General features: G+C 39.9%; 1 long non-coding RNA gene across 1 annotated transcript in view; it reads right to left on the bottom strand.

The window, feature by feature from the left end:
• The window catches only part of LOC135710288 (uncharacterized), a 494016-nt gene that overhangs the window by 379388 nt on the left and 98316 nt on the right, over window positions 1-16312 (bottom strand). The window lies entirely within an intron of this gene.

Genomic DNA, 16312 nt, shown 5'->3' on the forward strand with positions numbered 1-16312 from the left:
AAAAAATCGAATGTGGGACGAAAAATTGAATCATGATAAGGGTACAAGTGGTCGAATGGACAAAAGGTCGAATTATGAGAAGGGGACAAAAGGTCGAATAGGAAAAATTTTGAATGATGAGATGAGTGACAACAAGTCGAATGATGAGAAGGGGGACAAAAGATCAAACGATGCGAAGGAAACAAAAGGTCAAATGGACAAAAGGTCAACTTTTGAGAAGGAGGACAAAAGGACAATTATAAGAAGGGGGTGAAAGGTCGAATGGGAAAAATTTCGAACAGTTCAAGGAGTGACTAAAGGTCGAGCGATTCAAAAAGGAACAAAACAAAAAGGTTGAATGGGCAAAACGTCGACTGACAAAAGGTTTAAGGTACAAAAGGTTTACGATCAAAGAGCGACAAAAATTTCGAATTATAGGAAGGGGGACAAAAGGTCAAATGAACAAAAGCTCGAATGGCAAAAGTTTGAACAAACAAAAGGTCGAATGGTCAAGAGGTCGAATGCCTCAAATAAGTAAAAAATAAAAAGGACGAATGGACGAAACTTCCAACGACAAAAGGTCAAATGGAAAAAAAAAGTCGAATTAGTGACAACAAACAAAAGGTTGAATGGACAAAAGGTAGAATTATGAGCAGGGGGAAAAAGGGTTGAAAAGAAAAAAATTCGGATGACGAGATGAGTGACAACAAGTCGAATGATGAGAAGGGGGACAAAAGATCAAACAATGCGAAGGAGGACAAAAGGTCAAATGGGCAAAAGGTCAAATTTTGAGAAGGAGGACAAAAGGACGATGTTAAGAAAGGGAGCAAAAGGTCAAATGGACAAAAGCTCTAATAGTTCAAAAAGTGACAAATGGTCGAGCGATTCAAAAAGGGACAAAATAAAAAGGTCGAATGAACAACAACGAACTGACAAAAGGTTTAAGATACAAAAGGTTCACGTTCAAAGTGCGACAAAAAGTCGAATGATGAGAAGGGGGACAATAGGTCGAATAGACAAAAGGTCGAATTGGCAAAAAGCCGAATGAACAAAAGGTCGAATGATTGAAAGGCCGAATAATTCAAAGAAGAACAACATAAAAAGGACGAATGGACGAAACGTCGAACGACAAAAGGTCAAATGATCGAAAGGTCGACTGAAAAAAAAGTCGAATGATTTAAAGAGGGACAAATTTTTTAAATGATGATAAGGGGGTCAAAAGGTCGAATGGACGAAAATTGGAATGGACAAAAGGTAGAATTATGAGAAGGTCGAATGGTCAAAAGTTCGAATGCCTCAAAGAAGTACAAAATAAAAAGGACGAATGGACGAAACGTCGAACTACAACAGGTCTAGGGTAGAAAGGGTTGAATGAGGAACAAAAAAAATGAATGATGATAAGGGATACAAAAGGTCGAATGGAAAAGAGGTAGAATTATGAGAAGGTGACAAAAGGTCGAATAGAAAAAAAATGTCGAATTACGAGATAGGTGACAACAAGTCGAATGATGAGAAGGAGGATAAATGGTCAAATGGACAAAAGGTCAAATAAAGGGGGCAAAAGGTCGAATGTACAAAAAGTGTAATGATCGAAAGGTCGAATAACTCAAAGAAGAACAACATAAAAAGGACGAATGGACGAAACGTCGAACGACAAAAGGTCGAATGATCGAAAGGTCGACTGGAAAAAAAGTCGAATGATTCAAAGAAGGACATTTTTCTAATGATGATAAGGGGGTCAAAAGGTCGAATTGACAAAAATTGGAATAGGCAAAAGGTAGAATTATGAGCAGGGGGACAAAAGGTCGAATGAAAAAAAGCTCGCATGGACAAAAGTTTGAACGAATAAAAGTTCGAATGGTCAAAAGGTCAAATGCCTCAAAGAATTACAAAATAAAAAGGACGAATGGACGAAACGTCGAACTACAAAAGATCTAGGGTAGAAAAAGCCGAATGAAAAAAAAAATCGAATGAGGAACAAAAAATTGAATGATGATAAGGGATACAAAAGGTCGAATGGAAAAGAGGTAGAATTATGAGAAGGTGACAAAAGGTTGAATAGAAAAAAAAATGTCGAATGATGAGATGGGTGACAACAAGTCGAATGATGACAAGGAAGACAAATGGTCAAATGGACAAAAGGTCAAATAAAGGGGGCAAAAGGTCGAATGGACAAAAGTTCGAATAGTTTAAAGAGTGACAAAAGGTCAAGAGATTCAAAAAGGGACAAAATAAAAAGGTCGAATGAACGAAACGTCGAACGATGAAAGGTCTAAGGTACAAAAGGTCGACTGGAAAAAATGTCGAATGATTTGAAGAGGGACAAAAATTGAATGATGATAATGGGAGCAAAAGGTAGAGGGATGAGAACGGGGACAAATGGTCGAATGGGAAAATACCGAATGATGAGATGGAGACAAAAGGTCATTTTATGGGTATCCGAATTTAGAAAAGTATCCAAGCCTATGAAAATTTTCTGAAAACCAGAAAATATATCATAGTGGTCACTAACTTTGCTCATAAATTACACAAGTATTTCGTATGAAAGGTCATATTTCACTCCCGTAGATCGTTTCAAAATATTTTTAGGAACATTTCCTCCGGAGACAAAATACCTGTAAAATGCATTATTTCAATGCAAACCATTTTTTTTATAACGCAATTCCATGTATCTGTGCGTAGGCATGCTGCAGGTTGAAGAAAAATGTGATTTGGAAAGCTCGCACAAAACAGAGAAGCGAAAAAAAAGTCACATAGCAGGGGAAATGTATGTAATGTCGGCCTAAGTGTCCCTAATTTGGGCCCATTTATAAATTCAGCAATCTACTAAATTTTCAATAGCAACTAAAAATATCCATAAGTACCGTCCCAATGACGCGTTCATCTAGATACAATTGATAAATAGCAGAATTTTATCGATAGGCCCAATCTTAGATCCATAGGCCAACATGAGAGCCATTTCCCCTAAAAAGTAAAAATATGTCTAAATTGAGAGTATTCCTAAGTCGTGTATATTTGTGAAATAATAAAAACAATTCAAGTGTGTGTATGTGTAAGCTAATTTAAAAATTCTCTGTGAAAATTTCAGCCTTTTTGATGAAGGTATTATGATATATCTTTGTATTTTTAAAGATAATCAGATAATTCCCTGAATTCCGGCAGAACTTCTATGAACTTCTTTGATCTTGGGCAGGACTTCGCTGAACTTCAGCAGGAGGTCCCTGAACTTTGACAGGCCTTCGCTGAACTACGGTAGGACTTCCCTGAGGTTCAGTAGGCCTTCCCTGAACTTCGGCATGAGAGACCTGAACTTCATCAAGATTTCCCTGATTTCCAAGAATTGAAATGAAAGGACTTTCCTGAACTTCAGCAGCCCTTCCCTGAACTTCGGCAGAACTTCCCTGAACTTCGGCAGAACTTCACTGAACTTCGGCAGGACTTTCCTGAACTTCAATAGAACTTCTCTTTTGATGGCTGTCTCAATCTAGGTTTTTCCAAACAGTCAGTTTTGCATTTCCCTGTTTGGATTACCCTAGACTGAGAAAGCCAAATAAAATAAATCTCCATACGTACCAGTGGAAAAATACAACAAATCACTTCGGCAGGATTTCCCTGAACTTTGGCAGGACTTTCCCGAAGTTCGGCAGGCCTTCCCTGAACATTGGTAGTACTTCCCTATAATTCGGAAAAATTTCCCTGAACATCAACAGAACTTCTCTGAACTTTGGCAAGGCTTCCCTGAACTTCGGAAGGACTTTCCTGAGCTTTGGCAGGGCTTCCCTGAGCTACGGTAAGACTTCTCTGAGCATTATTAGGACTACTCTGAACTTGGAATCTTGGAATTGAAGTTGTCATTTCAGTAGTAGGATTATTATACAATAATATTGTGTTTGCGAATATGTTCAAAATTTCAATACTTCCCATTTTTCTAATTTTCAATGCTTGTTGGTATTGGTGCATTTCGAATTTGGGTGTGGTTTGAACGGGTGTGGATTCAGTATCAAAGGGAAAGCATTAACTTTCACCTTAATTTATGTTTGAATAAGAATTAAATAATAAATAAATTAAAATGTCGGAATGACCCATGCTTCATAATTATATATTTTATCATAAAGATAACAATTTTAAAAAATTTCAAAAACTGCAAAATTTTCAAAATTAAAATTAAAAATTAGGTTATGCTTTAAATATCCTTAATCATACGGAGGACTTATTGTCAAAGTAACATGTTCCAAGAAATACTAAGCTCAATATTTTACTGTACATTCCAACTCTGAAAGAACAATCCATTTACTACAAAGCTTCGACAGATGCTTGGAAGAGAAAAGAAACGCATCAACCTTCGTCCACACAAAAAAGCTTCCGTCTACGGGTGAAGCGTTCGTTCTCTCTTCCGGTGTAAATGGATACCGACAGTCAACGTTGAAACCGGGCGAAAACCCCAGCTCACCCAGTCAGACAAACACCAACAGACAGCCAGCAGCATCAGCTCTCAAGCACATCCGTGTGGAGGAGGATAATTTCCGAAAACAAAACATTTTTCAAACATAAACATTTTTCTTAGCTCTCTGTGTATGCTCTGACTCCGGCTCCGGCTCTGGCTCCGACTCCGGCTCCGACTCCGACTCCAACCCCGACTCCACCCCCGACTCTGGAAAGAGAGAGAGTCAACTGTGGAACAACGTGATGGCTACACGTTAATCCGCCTGGCTAAGCTGCTTTCCTCCGCACTCTACTTATAGCTGCTTGTTCTTAGTTCCGAGCTTTTTCGTGCTACAGTGAAGGTGAGTTGAGCCTTCCAACCTATCCACCTACTCCTCCAGTCCTTGCTGGCTATGTATGCATTTTTGCATTATTTTTGTAAGCTCCGGTTGCTGCTGTTTTTCACGGTGCAATAACTCAGCAGCTCCCAGCACCTGAACCGGAATGTTTATGCAAGTGTGTATGTATGAGTGTTTGTGTTGTTTCTCTGTCGGAAGGGAAATAACAATTCGTTAATTTCGAGAGCATTCGAAATTAACAGGAACCACACCCGGAAACACTTATTAACGTTCATCCACTCGCAAAGATCTTGAAGTTCACTTTCCGGAGTGTGTTCCGTGTGGCGAGGCCATTAATTCAAATTTAATTTTGCATTCACCCAAGCCGCAAATAATTCATATTTATTGTCCGAACTTTATTTTCATCGTCACCGGCGTCGTCGTCGTCGTCGGTTTTTTTCCGAGAGCTTTTGTTTCTGACCACGTAAAAGAACGAATCTCCGTCGACGGAACGACCGCAGCTGAGGCTCCCCTTGCATGGCACATAAAACGAACATCCAGACATCCGGGCAGGACCGAACAAGTTTGAATTAACTTTTAATTTATTGTAATTTTTATACCTGCCGAATGGGCACTTGAACTGCTTTCCAAGTGCCGTATGAAAATTAAATAAAAATATGATCGCCTTTCGTGCTGCTCTTCGGGCCACCTCTCTCGGTTGGTTTTAATCCACGCATTTCCTGCCAACGCACGTCCCGCTCCGAAAGTGGCCATAAAACGATAAAAATGCGAATATAAGCTCTAAGTGAATGGGAGTTGTTGGGAATCACCATCGTCATCATCATCGTCAAAGGCAGGAGGCTCGGCATAAATTCAATTTCTGCACAATGAAGCTTTCGGGGGTGATTTCGGAAATTGAATTTTCATCTAAATCAACGACGGCGAAAGTCTTCACCGGGATTTTGGGTTTTGATCTTGGAGCAGCTTCCTGGACGTGAGTCGCTCTCTCCCACATTTTCGCAGATTTAAATAAATAATGAGAAAGGATCAACCGACGGCGACAGCGTGCAGGGCGCAATCCAAACAAAAGGAAGTTGCTCCACTCCAAACTCCCCGCTCTGTCTCGTGTTTAGTATTCCGATTGGGTAGAGAATGCCTTTCGGCCCTCGGCAACAAACGACGGCGACAGTCAACAGTCTTTATACAATTTTTTTTCTGCTACCCACCCGAATCAAGACGGCAAAAAATGCCAAACGGAAATTCAGCAATCTGGCTCTTTGTTTGTTTAGGTCCCGGTGGTACTTCCGATAACGGGCGACCGACGACGGCTGGGAAAAGACCACGGGCAACAGTTTTGACCCGTTTCGATTCAACAGAGTCAGCAAATTCGGCGAGGGCCCTCTATTTGCGGATCATCCGGTCCGGTGTCCGAGAACGCTGCCGGGTAGGTGGAATTTGAATTCCGAGAGATTTTTCAGCCGGAGGTGTTGTTGCGTTTGGATGGCGGGAAAATCAGGACAGGGTCCGGACGTAATCAAGGCGGAAATATAGGGGGGGGGGGGATCCTTAGTCTTGGCCAGTGGGAGTCGGATTTGCTTTTTCTTGGAATCACAGCTGAAATGCGTCTAGGTCTTCAGAATGCTAAGTTATTTCCAGTTGAGCAGTTCCACGCCAAATGACGAATCGGGAAAACTCGACCTTCTCCGATTTGCCTGAAACTTTGGATAATTGGTTGTTATGTTTTCGCTTGAATTTAGCCATTTTAAAAATTAAGCACATTTCTGATTGAAATAACGTCTGAGACAAAGTTGTAGGGAAAATTTGTTTTAATTTGCAAAAAAAAATTTTAGGTTATCTCAAGTAGAAATTAAAAAAAAATGTTCAATTCTTAAATATCTCAAAGTGTTTTGTTCGACTTCTGAAAATCATAAAACAAACAAATTTTATAGTAGCCTTTTTGGTCACAGAGGAGCCTTCATCGCTAAAAATTCTGTTCGCCAGCTAAGCGAAAGAGAAGATCATATTGTTAAGCGACTTGCTTAGCGACGACGATAATAATACGATAACGACGACTTAGCGACTTGCAGTCAATTTAATTGTTTGTAAGAAAGTTTGAACATACTGAGAGCTTAGCACATATCATCGGTAAGAGCCCAAGTAACAATTTTGGTTTTATTAAGGTTCTGTAGACCATGATTTAGGCTTGTAGAATACTACAAAACCTCTATAAAACTGGAAATATTACTTGGGAGACCTGTGTGTGAGAAAATTTGCGAAGAAATCTAAGTATGGAACGGTTCGACTGGGAATTGATGTGTGTTGTGAATGGCTGTTCAGTCTCGACAAAATCAAAATACTGCTATTTAATTTTTGTCCAACGTTTCGGTCCATTTGGGACCTTCTTCAGGGACTCTAAAATTGTTTATTAACATTTTAGTTGTTTGAAAATGTGTTTTAATAATTTTTACAAAATTTGTTATTTTTGCCAATTTTTACAGTTTTCTCGTCTAGTGTGGTTCTGTGGAACCTGAAGATGTCCCGAGGTCAGAGTTTCTGTTTTTGTTTTTAAAATGTTTTTATATGGTTAGCATTTGGTATCCACTCACGCTGAATTTTATCGTGTGCTTACTCCCGCTCAAACACAAACGGTACGAATTCATTTATCCGTCGAAAACCCTTTCCAATTTCTACGCTCTGGAATTCAGTACACGGCACTAGAATGATCACCATTGCTTTTCTACCCAGTCCGTAGTGTTTGTGTGATCATTCCTCAGTTGATCAATACGTGTGTGTGTGTGTTATAAACTTGCTTGTAAATTGCCTGTGTTTGCGTGTATTTAGCTATCCACTGTTTGTTTTGATTTTGGTTTTCAGCTCAGCTCTAAGAAATCTAAGGGCACCGGTGGGATTCGAACCCACAATTCCCATTCAGTACACGAGTGCATTGCCAATTATACAACGGTGACCGAACGAATCCCACCGGTGCCCTTACATTTTTTCGCAAATTTTCTCACACACACGTCTTTTACCGTTCCGGTGCTGGGGGATATTGCTTCCACATAAATCGAGGGTCACTCAGCCGATTTGTTGTCCTGACGTATCGGAAGATCCTTTCATCCGCGACTCGGTAATCCTGGAACTTCAGCGGTTCCTGACGAATCCTGTCAAGTAGATCTTCGTATACGAGGTCGGATTGTGAAACGGTTATCACGTCCACCTCTATTGACCTCGAAAGACAGTCTGCCGTTATGTTGCATTTGCCTTTACGATACTCCAGCTCAAAATCATAAGCCTGAATTCTCAGTGCCCACCGCATGAGCTTGGCGTTCCCCGTTTCGGCTCCGATGTTGAACAGCCACAGAAGACTCCTCGCGTCCGTCACTACTCGGAATTTGGTCCCTTCGATATAGTGCCGAAAATGTTGGATCACAGACAACACACCGAGGCATTCTTTCTCGACCGCTGAGTATCGTCTTTGGGTTCGATTCAGTTTTTTACTGAAGTAACTGAATATCCGGGTTTCCCCATCCTGTTCCTGTACAAGGGCTGCACCTAAAGCCCTATCCGATGCGTCCGATTCGATGGTGAATATCTTGTCAAAATCTGGATTTCCCAAAATTGGTGCTGCTGTCAGAATCGACTTCAGTTCCCTGAAAGCATCTTCTGCTTCCTTAGACCAGGTAAATCTTTTGTTGTCTTTGGTTAGCAGGTCGGTTATCGGTGCTGTGTCCTTACTGTAATCCTTAATAAATCGGTGGTAAAAGCCTGCCAACCCCATCAGACGCCGAATGTCTTCCTGTGTCTTCGGTCTGGCATAGGCTAAGATAGGTTGGATACGACTACTGTCAATCGCCACCCCGTGTTCGTTGAGTAGGTATCCTAAGTACATTACTTGTTTTCTACAAAATCGCGATTTTTCCAACGAAATTGTCAGTCCAGCTCTTTTTAAACGTTCTCCTACTATCCGTAACAGTCTCAGGTGTTCTTCCAACGTTTCTGACGCGATGACTATATCGTCGAGATATACGAAGACTCGCGGTTCGAGGTCGAAACCCAGAGCTCTGTCCATCAATCGCGACATAGTGAACGGTGCGTTGATTATTCCGAATGGCAATACCTTAAAACGGAATACGCCTTCTGGTGTCCTAAATGCCGTGAAATTTCGACTTTCCTCATTTAGAGGGATTTGAAAATAGGCGTCTTTTAAGTCTATGACCGAAAAGTACTTCGCTTGCCCCAATCGACGAAATATGTCCCCCATATTACGCATTGGGTAGGAGTCCTTCACCGTCAGCTTGTTTATTTTCCTAGAATCTAGGCAAACGCGCACCTTACCGTTCTTTTTAGGAACCGGTACGAGGGGATTGGTCCATTCGCTATAGCACTCTTCTATAGCATCCAACGCTTTGAACCTCTCCACCTCCGCCTTTATTGCTTCTTGCATATAAGGAGAGCATCTGTACATTGCCGGATTGCGTGGTTTTGCTCCTTCTTTCAGGACAATTTCGTGTTCGATTAAGTGGGTTCGACCCAGCTTCCCCGTTGCTGTAAGCTCGAACTCCTTAATGACGTCTGTAAGTTGCTTTCGCTGCAGTGCAGTTAATTCATGTTCGGTTTCGATAGACTCGGGATCTGGAGTCGTCTCCGTTGGTCCTTCGTATACCGGAATCTCCAACGTCTCGTCTTCTTCTTCTCATTCCAAAAGCTTGAATTTTGCATGAGAATTTTTTTTTTTGAATATATTCTCAGAAACCGATCAAACACGTTTTTGACACATCTACTCTTTTGCTTAGCTGACGAAAAAAAATTTAAGCGATTAAAGCGCCTCTGTGACCAACAATTCAAAAATTTCTTCGTCGTTGGTACACCATTTTCGGATAGGAAATTTTCCTTTTATCATAAGCTCCTCAATTTCACTTCGCAGTTGCTTCGCGGATGCAAGTTTTGGATCACCACTAAATATATCGTCCATTTAGCAGTCCTCTAATATCGCCTCTGCAGCTGCAGGAAAGTTGGCTCTTTCATCTCTCGCCAGTTGAACCATGGACCTCACTGCCAAAAACGATGCAGGAGACGTCCCGTAGGTCACCATTAACAACTCCATCACTTTTATCGGGTCCATCGGTTGGTCACGCCAGAAAATTCTATTGTAATATGTCTGTCTTGGATCAAGCTTCACCTGTCGAAACATTTTCTCAACGTCTCCAGAAAATGCATATATGTGCATCCGGAAACGTAATTGGATTGTAAACAGATCGTTCTGAATCTTCGGGCCAATCATCAGAACTTCGTTAGCCAGGGGGCGACCCGGCCTAGTGGTTAGCATCCAAACCTCTCACGCCAAAGTCACGAGTTCAAATCTCACCCCCGGACAAGGCACGAATGACCCAAGAGCGTTAAAGTGACTATAATAAAAAAAAAAGAACTTCGTTGAGGGATAATCCGTTAGACTTCACCTTGGCGTCAAATACAACAAGTAGCTTTGTGCTCGTACTCGTAGGTTTAAGTACAGCATGATGTGGCAAATAGTAGGACCGTCTTCCTCACGGATCTCGTGGCAATGACCAAGGTCCTTGTACTCCTTCATAAACTCTTGGTACATCTCTTTCATCTCGGGATTATTGGTTAGATGTTTCTTAATTGACAGGAACCTCTTCAACACTAATGATCGGGAGTTTCTTAGTTCATTGATGGACTCACGAAACGGTAGATCAACCACGAATCGGCCAGACTCATCTCTCGTCTCGGCCATCTCTGAATGCTCTTCAGCTACAGATCCTCATTTCTGGCGCAGAGCACGTTGACGACTTCCTCCTCGGACTCCGGCACCGGCAATAACCCATCCAAACTGAGTCTTGTACAGTACGGGTACATTATCAGATAGTTTGTTTCAGGATTTTGAAAAACAGCTCGGCACCGATCAATAGGTCCACTTTTCTCGGTTCGTTGAAGCTTGGATCAGCCAACACAATACCACTCGGGAACTTCCACTGCGAGATGTCAACTGGAACAGATGGAATATTTCCTGTCACTCTAGCTGTCACCAAACAGTCCATGTCACTTTGGAAACCGGTGTAGTACACTTCAGGATCACTTCAGGATACTTCGGGAGCGCTAGCAGTTTTACAGCAGATTCAGAAACCAGGTTGACCTGAGACCCGGAATCGAAGAAAGCACGCAATTTGAAGTTCCTTCCACTCTTTGACGCAACATTCACCAATGCGATCATCAAAAACACAGGATCCTCAGAAACAGCTGTTGCTGTCTGCACTTCATGCGGCTTGGATGATCCACCTGGAGTTTTCTGCTTCGACTCAGCTTGGGATACCTGCTCGAAGTGCAACATGGTATGATTCTTTATGGAACACTTCGAGCATGACTTATCTGATGGACAAGCCTTGATTTGATGGCCCTTGCTAAGGCAGTTGAAACATAGTTCGATTTGCTTCACCTTGGTAACACGCTGATCAACACTCATGTTCAAGAAAGAAGGACACTTGTAATTGCAGTGTTGACCCGCGCATATTTCACACACATTCTCCGGTGAATTGGATGTTGCTGGATTGGAGGCTCTTTGCGATGAGCGATGTGCAACGGTTTGGTAATAGTCCTTTCTCCTTCAGGATTTTCTCCAAGTTGGCCTTGAAAATTTCACACTGGAAGGAGGATAGGGGGTTTCCCATTGGGGCTCCTTTGGTCTGCTTGTAGAAGTAACCTCGGAAAGAGAAGTAGTTCTCTTCCATACAAAGTCGGGTCAGCTTAAGATACGTCCAAACCTTGTTTCTCCATGCTGCATCATCTCGTTGTGTAATAGCCAGCCCTCCAAAGGTTGATCGTTACCTTGACCGGTATGCTGGGAAAAAGAGCTGTGACGTCGAAAGATACCACATTCTCGTCCTCGTTGATGTCTCCTGAAGATTGTAGTTGCTGAGCGAACTCCTGGGTGTTACTAACTGCTTTACTCTGGAACTGATTCGGCATACTCTGGAACTCTGCACACTTAGAAATAGCTAATTTTACACGTGACGGAATCCATCTTTGACATAAAGGATGAGACGTAAACAAACATGTCATGTAAAATTAAGTGCTCCGAGACTGAAAAGTTCAAAAGTACGTTTGATTGAGCTGAATTTCGCGTCTATTATGACTCAATTTTGTGTCAAAATTGACGCTCGTATATGTCAGTCTCAGAGCACCTAAATTTACATGATTTTTTCTAAGTGTGTGTGACTAGCCACTTCGCTTGTTTGTGGGTGGGGGAACCAACTGCAGACACGATCTCTCGCATTTCATTCCCCGGTTTGTGGACTTTAGGTAGACCTTTGACCTTGGGTAGAATGGGATTGGATTCCCGTAAACGACCTGCTCTCCTTCAGTGCTTTCTCCACGCGTTTCACTATGTTCTGTAAGGTGTTCTGTAAGGGGGCTCGAAGCTGCCTATACGGTCCGTCGTTAATCTTCGTTGTCATCTGATAGTCGTAATCGTCATTGTCCATGATAACGACCGCGTTGCTCTTGCCTGCTTTCACATAGTATACTGCTTTACATTTCAGCTCCTTTACAATATTAAAATATATATGTTTAAAATATTTATTCTGAGTCTTTACTAATTTCTTTTAGATCTCAGACTCATTTTTGAATTTGAAAAGTAAAATATTCAAAATTTTAAAGGATATATTCGACATATAGGATTAAGAACATTCCGGCAATTGAACTGCTACATTACTTCAGCAGTCATTATTACGTTGTACACGAAACTGTATTGGACAACCCCTCGTCGCTTTGTTTACATTATGTCTTGGCCAGGGTTGCCAAAAGCAAATCTGTATTATAAATTATAAAAATCTTTTCAACTGTATGTCTTCTTCGAAAAATCAGTATCAATATCTGTATAGTTTCAAGATTGCGTATTTTGCTCCAAAAATGAACAAAGAAGTGTTGGAAGTGCGGTAACGGTGAAAAAGTGCGCTTTTTCATTAAATCGTGTTAGTACGTTTTGCGCCGAATACATTAATAGCGGTAAGCTTCAACTCGGATTTACTTTTAATACCGTCCCTGTCTGGAAAATTTACCAAATGTTTGCTTAAGATTGAATTGGTTAAAATCACCGTCGATACCAAATCAACCCAACATTTGTTATCGGGATTTAATCCGAGGATAATATCAGTTAGTGCTTACCGCCATAAGACCATTCAAGTATTAGTAATCCAAAAAAACAATGTATGTTTATGCAATTTGTGACGTAGGTAATTGCATATACGTACAGTGCTGTCATGCAGTTGTGTGTGCTCGATTACTTCACCCCGGTAATCTAGTTCATTAAGTTTTACACTCTTGAGGCAAGGTTATAAATCATACGGTAAAATGAAAGTAAGACTGACGCAAATAGTTAGCTGAATTGAAGACAAACCTCATTTCATCTGTACATACATTTACCCAATGAAAAAATCTGTAAATCTGTATATACTAGAGTGGGTCATCGTTATATGGAAAACCGTATACTTTACCTCACCAATCGAGAACAACCCTTTTTTGGTTCAAATTTGAGTCCCAAACAACTGTGTAAAATTTGGGGACGATTGGTTGTTATTCGACTTTCCGCATTGCGTTTGAAATTTGTATGGAAATTCGTATGGGAAAACCAACTTTTTTGCATTTTTATCCCTAGAGACCACAATTTTGCATGCAACTAAGTTGTTGCAAATATAGTCCAAAAAGTGCCTAACAACTTTGCCAAAGAAAGTACGGTGCTAGAATGCATCTAAAAAAAGTTATAACTATTCAAATATTTATCGTTTGAATTAAACACCGAAATCCCTTTTTCTGCCAACACTGCCGGTGGTCCAGAATGCAGACTTAGGTGGAATGATATGCTTTGAGCCTGAAATTGAAATTTTAGACTAAAAGTCTCTTGTACAAAGTTGTTCCTTATAGTTAGGCCCTCATTTTTATGACTATGAATTCTAGGGTGGTTCCTTTTATCATTAAAATCAAAAATCTAACTTTTTTTTTTAATAAATTAAAGTATACATTCTTGAACAAAGTTATAGCTGAGCTAATTTCAAGCAACTTTGTACATTACAACTTTTTTGTATCTCTTAAATTGGCCGATTTAGAGCTATTTTCTTGAATTGAGTTAGGGTGGCTCTTCAAAAAACAGTTTTTTTGTTCTAGTTTTCTTATTTAGAATGTCTCAGCAAAGGTGTCTTGAGATAACTTTTAGATCTTAATAAGGCGCAAATTTTTGCCGCACAAAGCTTGTGAATATCTTTCGCCGATCAAGAGTTATGGACGTTTTTATACTAAAAATATGCACTTTTCAAATGTTAATATCTCTGGTTGGGGCAAACAAAAAAAAAACAGTTTTTTACGGCATTTAAAAGAACGTATGCTATTCTCAGTAATATGAAAAAAATGAGGTATGTTGTTTTTTAAACTCGTATAAAATCAATTTAAATTTATTCATATTTTTATTATATTTGAGTATATTTTTTATTAGAAGAGATACAGGCAACAAATTCAGCTATAAAACATTCGTCTTAAAGAGTTTTAAAAGTCTCTAGAAGATGACTTTCATAATAAATTTCAAATAAAAAAGTTATTGCTAAAAAACGATTCTTTCCAGGAACACCCTAAGTCAAATCCGAAAAATTACTCTTAAATGAGAACGTTAAGAGATAGAAAAAAATTTCTTCGACAAAGGTGCTTGCAATTAACTAACCTCCTTTGCTGAGAAATTCGAAATAAGAAAACTAGAGCAAAAAACTGTTTTTTTAAGAGCCACCCTAACTCAATTCAAGAAAATAGCTCTAAATCGGCCAATTTAAGAGACACAAAAAAGTTGTTATGTACAGTTGCTTGAAATTAACTCAGCTATAACTTTGTCCAAGAATGTATGCCTTAATTTATTCAAAAAAAAGTTAGATGTTTGATTTTAATGATAAAAGGAACCACCCTAGAATTCATGGTCATAAAAATGAGGGCCTAACTATAAGGAACAACTTTGTAGAAGAGACTTTTAGTCTAAAGTTTAAATTTCAGGCTCAAAACATATCATTCCACCTAAATCTGCATTCTGGACCACTGTGCAATGGGAGTCAGATTCCAAACTGATATAAAATCGAAGTTTCTTATCTTATCGATTTGGTATGTTCAGGATGAATTATTTTAAAACATTTTGTCGTAAGCGTTGTTAGAGAGCGGGGGGGCTAGTTTTTAAAACGAAAATTGTTGTAGTGTAAATATTCAATATCCACTTGTCCATTCATTTGTTAGTGAGGAGATGTTGTTTGAATTATTAGCAGCTGGAAAATTTTAAATTTCCTACAAAGCTTTTATTTTAAATATTTTAAGTTTCGTCAGAAAACAGGTACAGTCGTATTTCGCTTGTTGGGCTAACTTTAAGTGGGTTAAGTTTCAGTTGGGCTCCCAACCCAAACGTCACTTCTAACAGTGCTGATTCCTTTTCGAAATCTCGACCGGCTTCATGCAAAAACCGGCAAACGAGTGGAGTAATGATACAGATTATTTCAATACAATACAAAAATTTCTGACTTATCAAGAAATCCATCCGAGACCTAGTTCAACAGCAATATTTGCTTCAGGGGATAGAGCAGCATCGAAAATAGTAACCTGAGAAATCGTAGAATATCTAAAAATGAAATATAATCATTACAATCCAATGACAATTGTGTGAATGTATCTGACATTGTATATTGCACCAAAAGAGTAGGGAAGGTAATGGGGGTACTCGCTTTACAACTGCTTTTATGAGATTGAGCAAATATTTTTGGATAACCCATCCGAAAAACTCGAGAGTAACCCCCCCCCATATCTAACTACGCCCATTTAATGGAGCACATGTTTTTGAATACATCTGAACATTCCAACTTGGCAAGATCACAAACACCGAAGTTATTGCACTTTGAAGCTTTACTTCCATTTATATGAGCGAGGGGGCGGGATTATAGTTAGTCCCCCCCCCTCCTCTCATCTCTTAATATGTCTATCAGATTGAAAAATTGTTTTTGTACACACCTAATCGATAAGATAAGAAACTCCGAAGTTATTTAAGTTTGAAACTTTACTTCTATTGATATGAGTGACCCCCCTCAACCCCCCTCCGACTACGCATATGAGATAGAACTATTGTTTTTGAATATTTCATCTGAACATACCAAACTGACAAAATAATTAACTTCGAAATTATGTCAGTTTGGAGTCTGACTTTCATTGGTACACCGGCAGTGTTGGCAGAAAAAGGGGTTTTTGGTGTTTAATTCGAAACATTGATCTTTGAACAGCTATAACTTTTTTAAGGGGCATTCTAGCAGCGGAAAAGTTCTCTTCGGCAATACCTTAACCTATTATCGTCAGGGGGGTAAACAACGTCCTTGAGAGCTCAATTTTGGCATGTGGATACATTGTGTTTCAGAGCAACTGTTGGCCAAATTTGAGTGCTCTAGGACTTTGTTTACCCCCCTGACGATAATAGGTTAAGGTATTGCCGAAGAGAACTTTCCCCCCAGTTGTTAGCCACTTCTTGGGCTATACTTTAACGTATTTATATGCGT

This window comes from Ochlerotatus camptorhynchus, unplaced genomic scaffold, assembly GCF_037179485.1.
Source record: "Ochlerotatus camptorhynchus isolate MF236.1 unplaced genomic scaffold, CSIRO-AGI_Acam_v1.1 ptg000374l, whole genome shotgun sequence".
NCBI lineage: Eukaryota > Metazoa > Arthropoda > Insecta > Diptera > Culicidae > Ochlerotatus > Ochlerotatus camptorhynchus.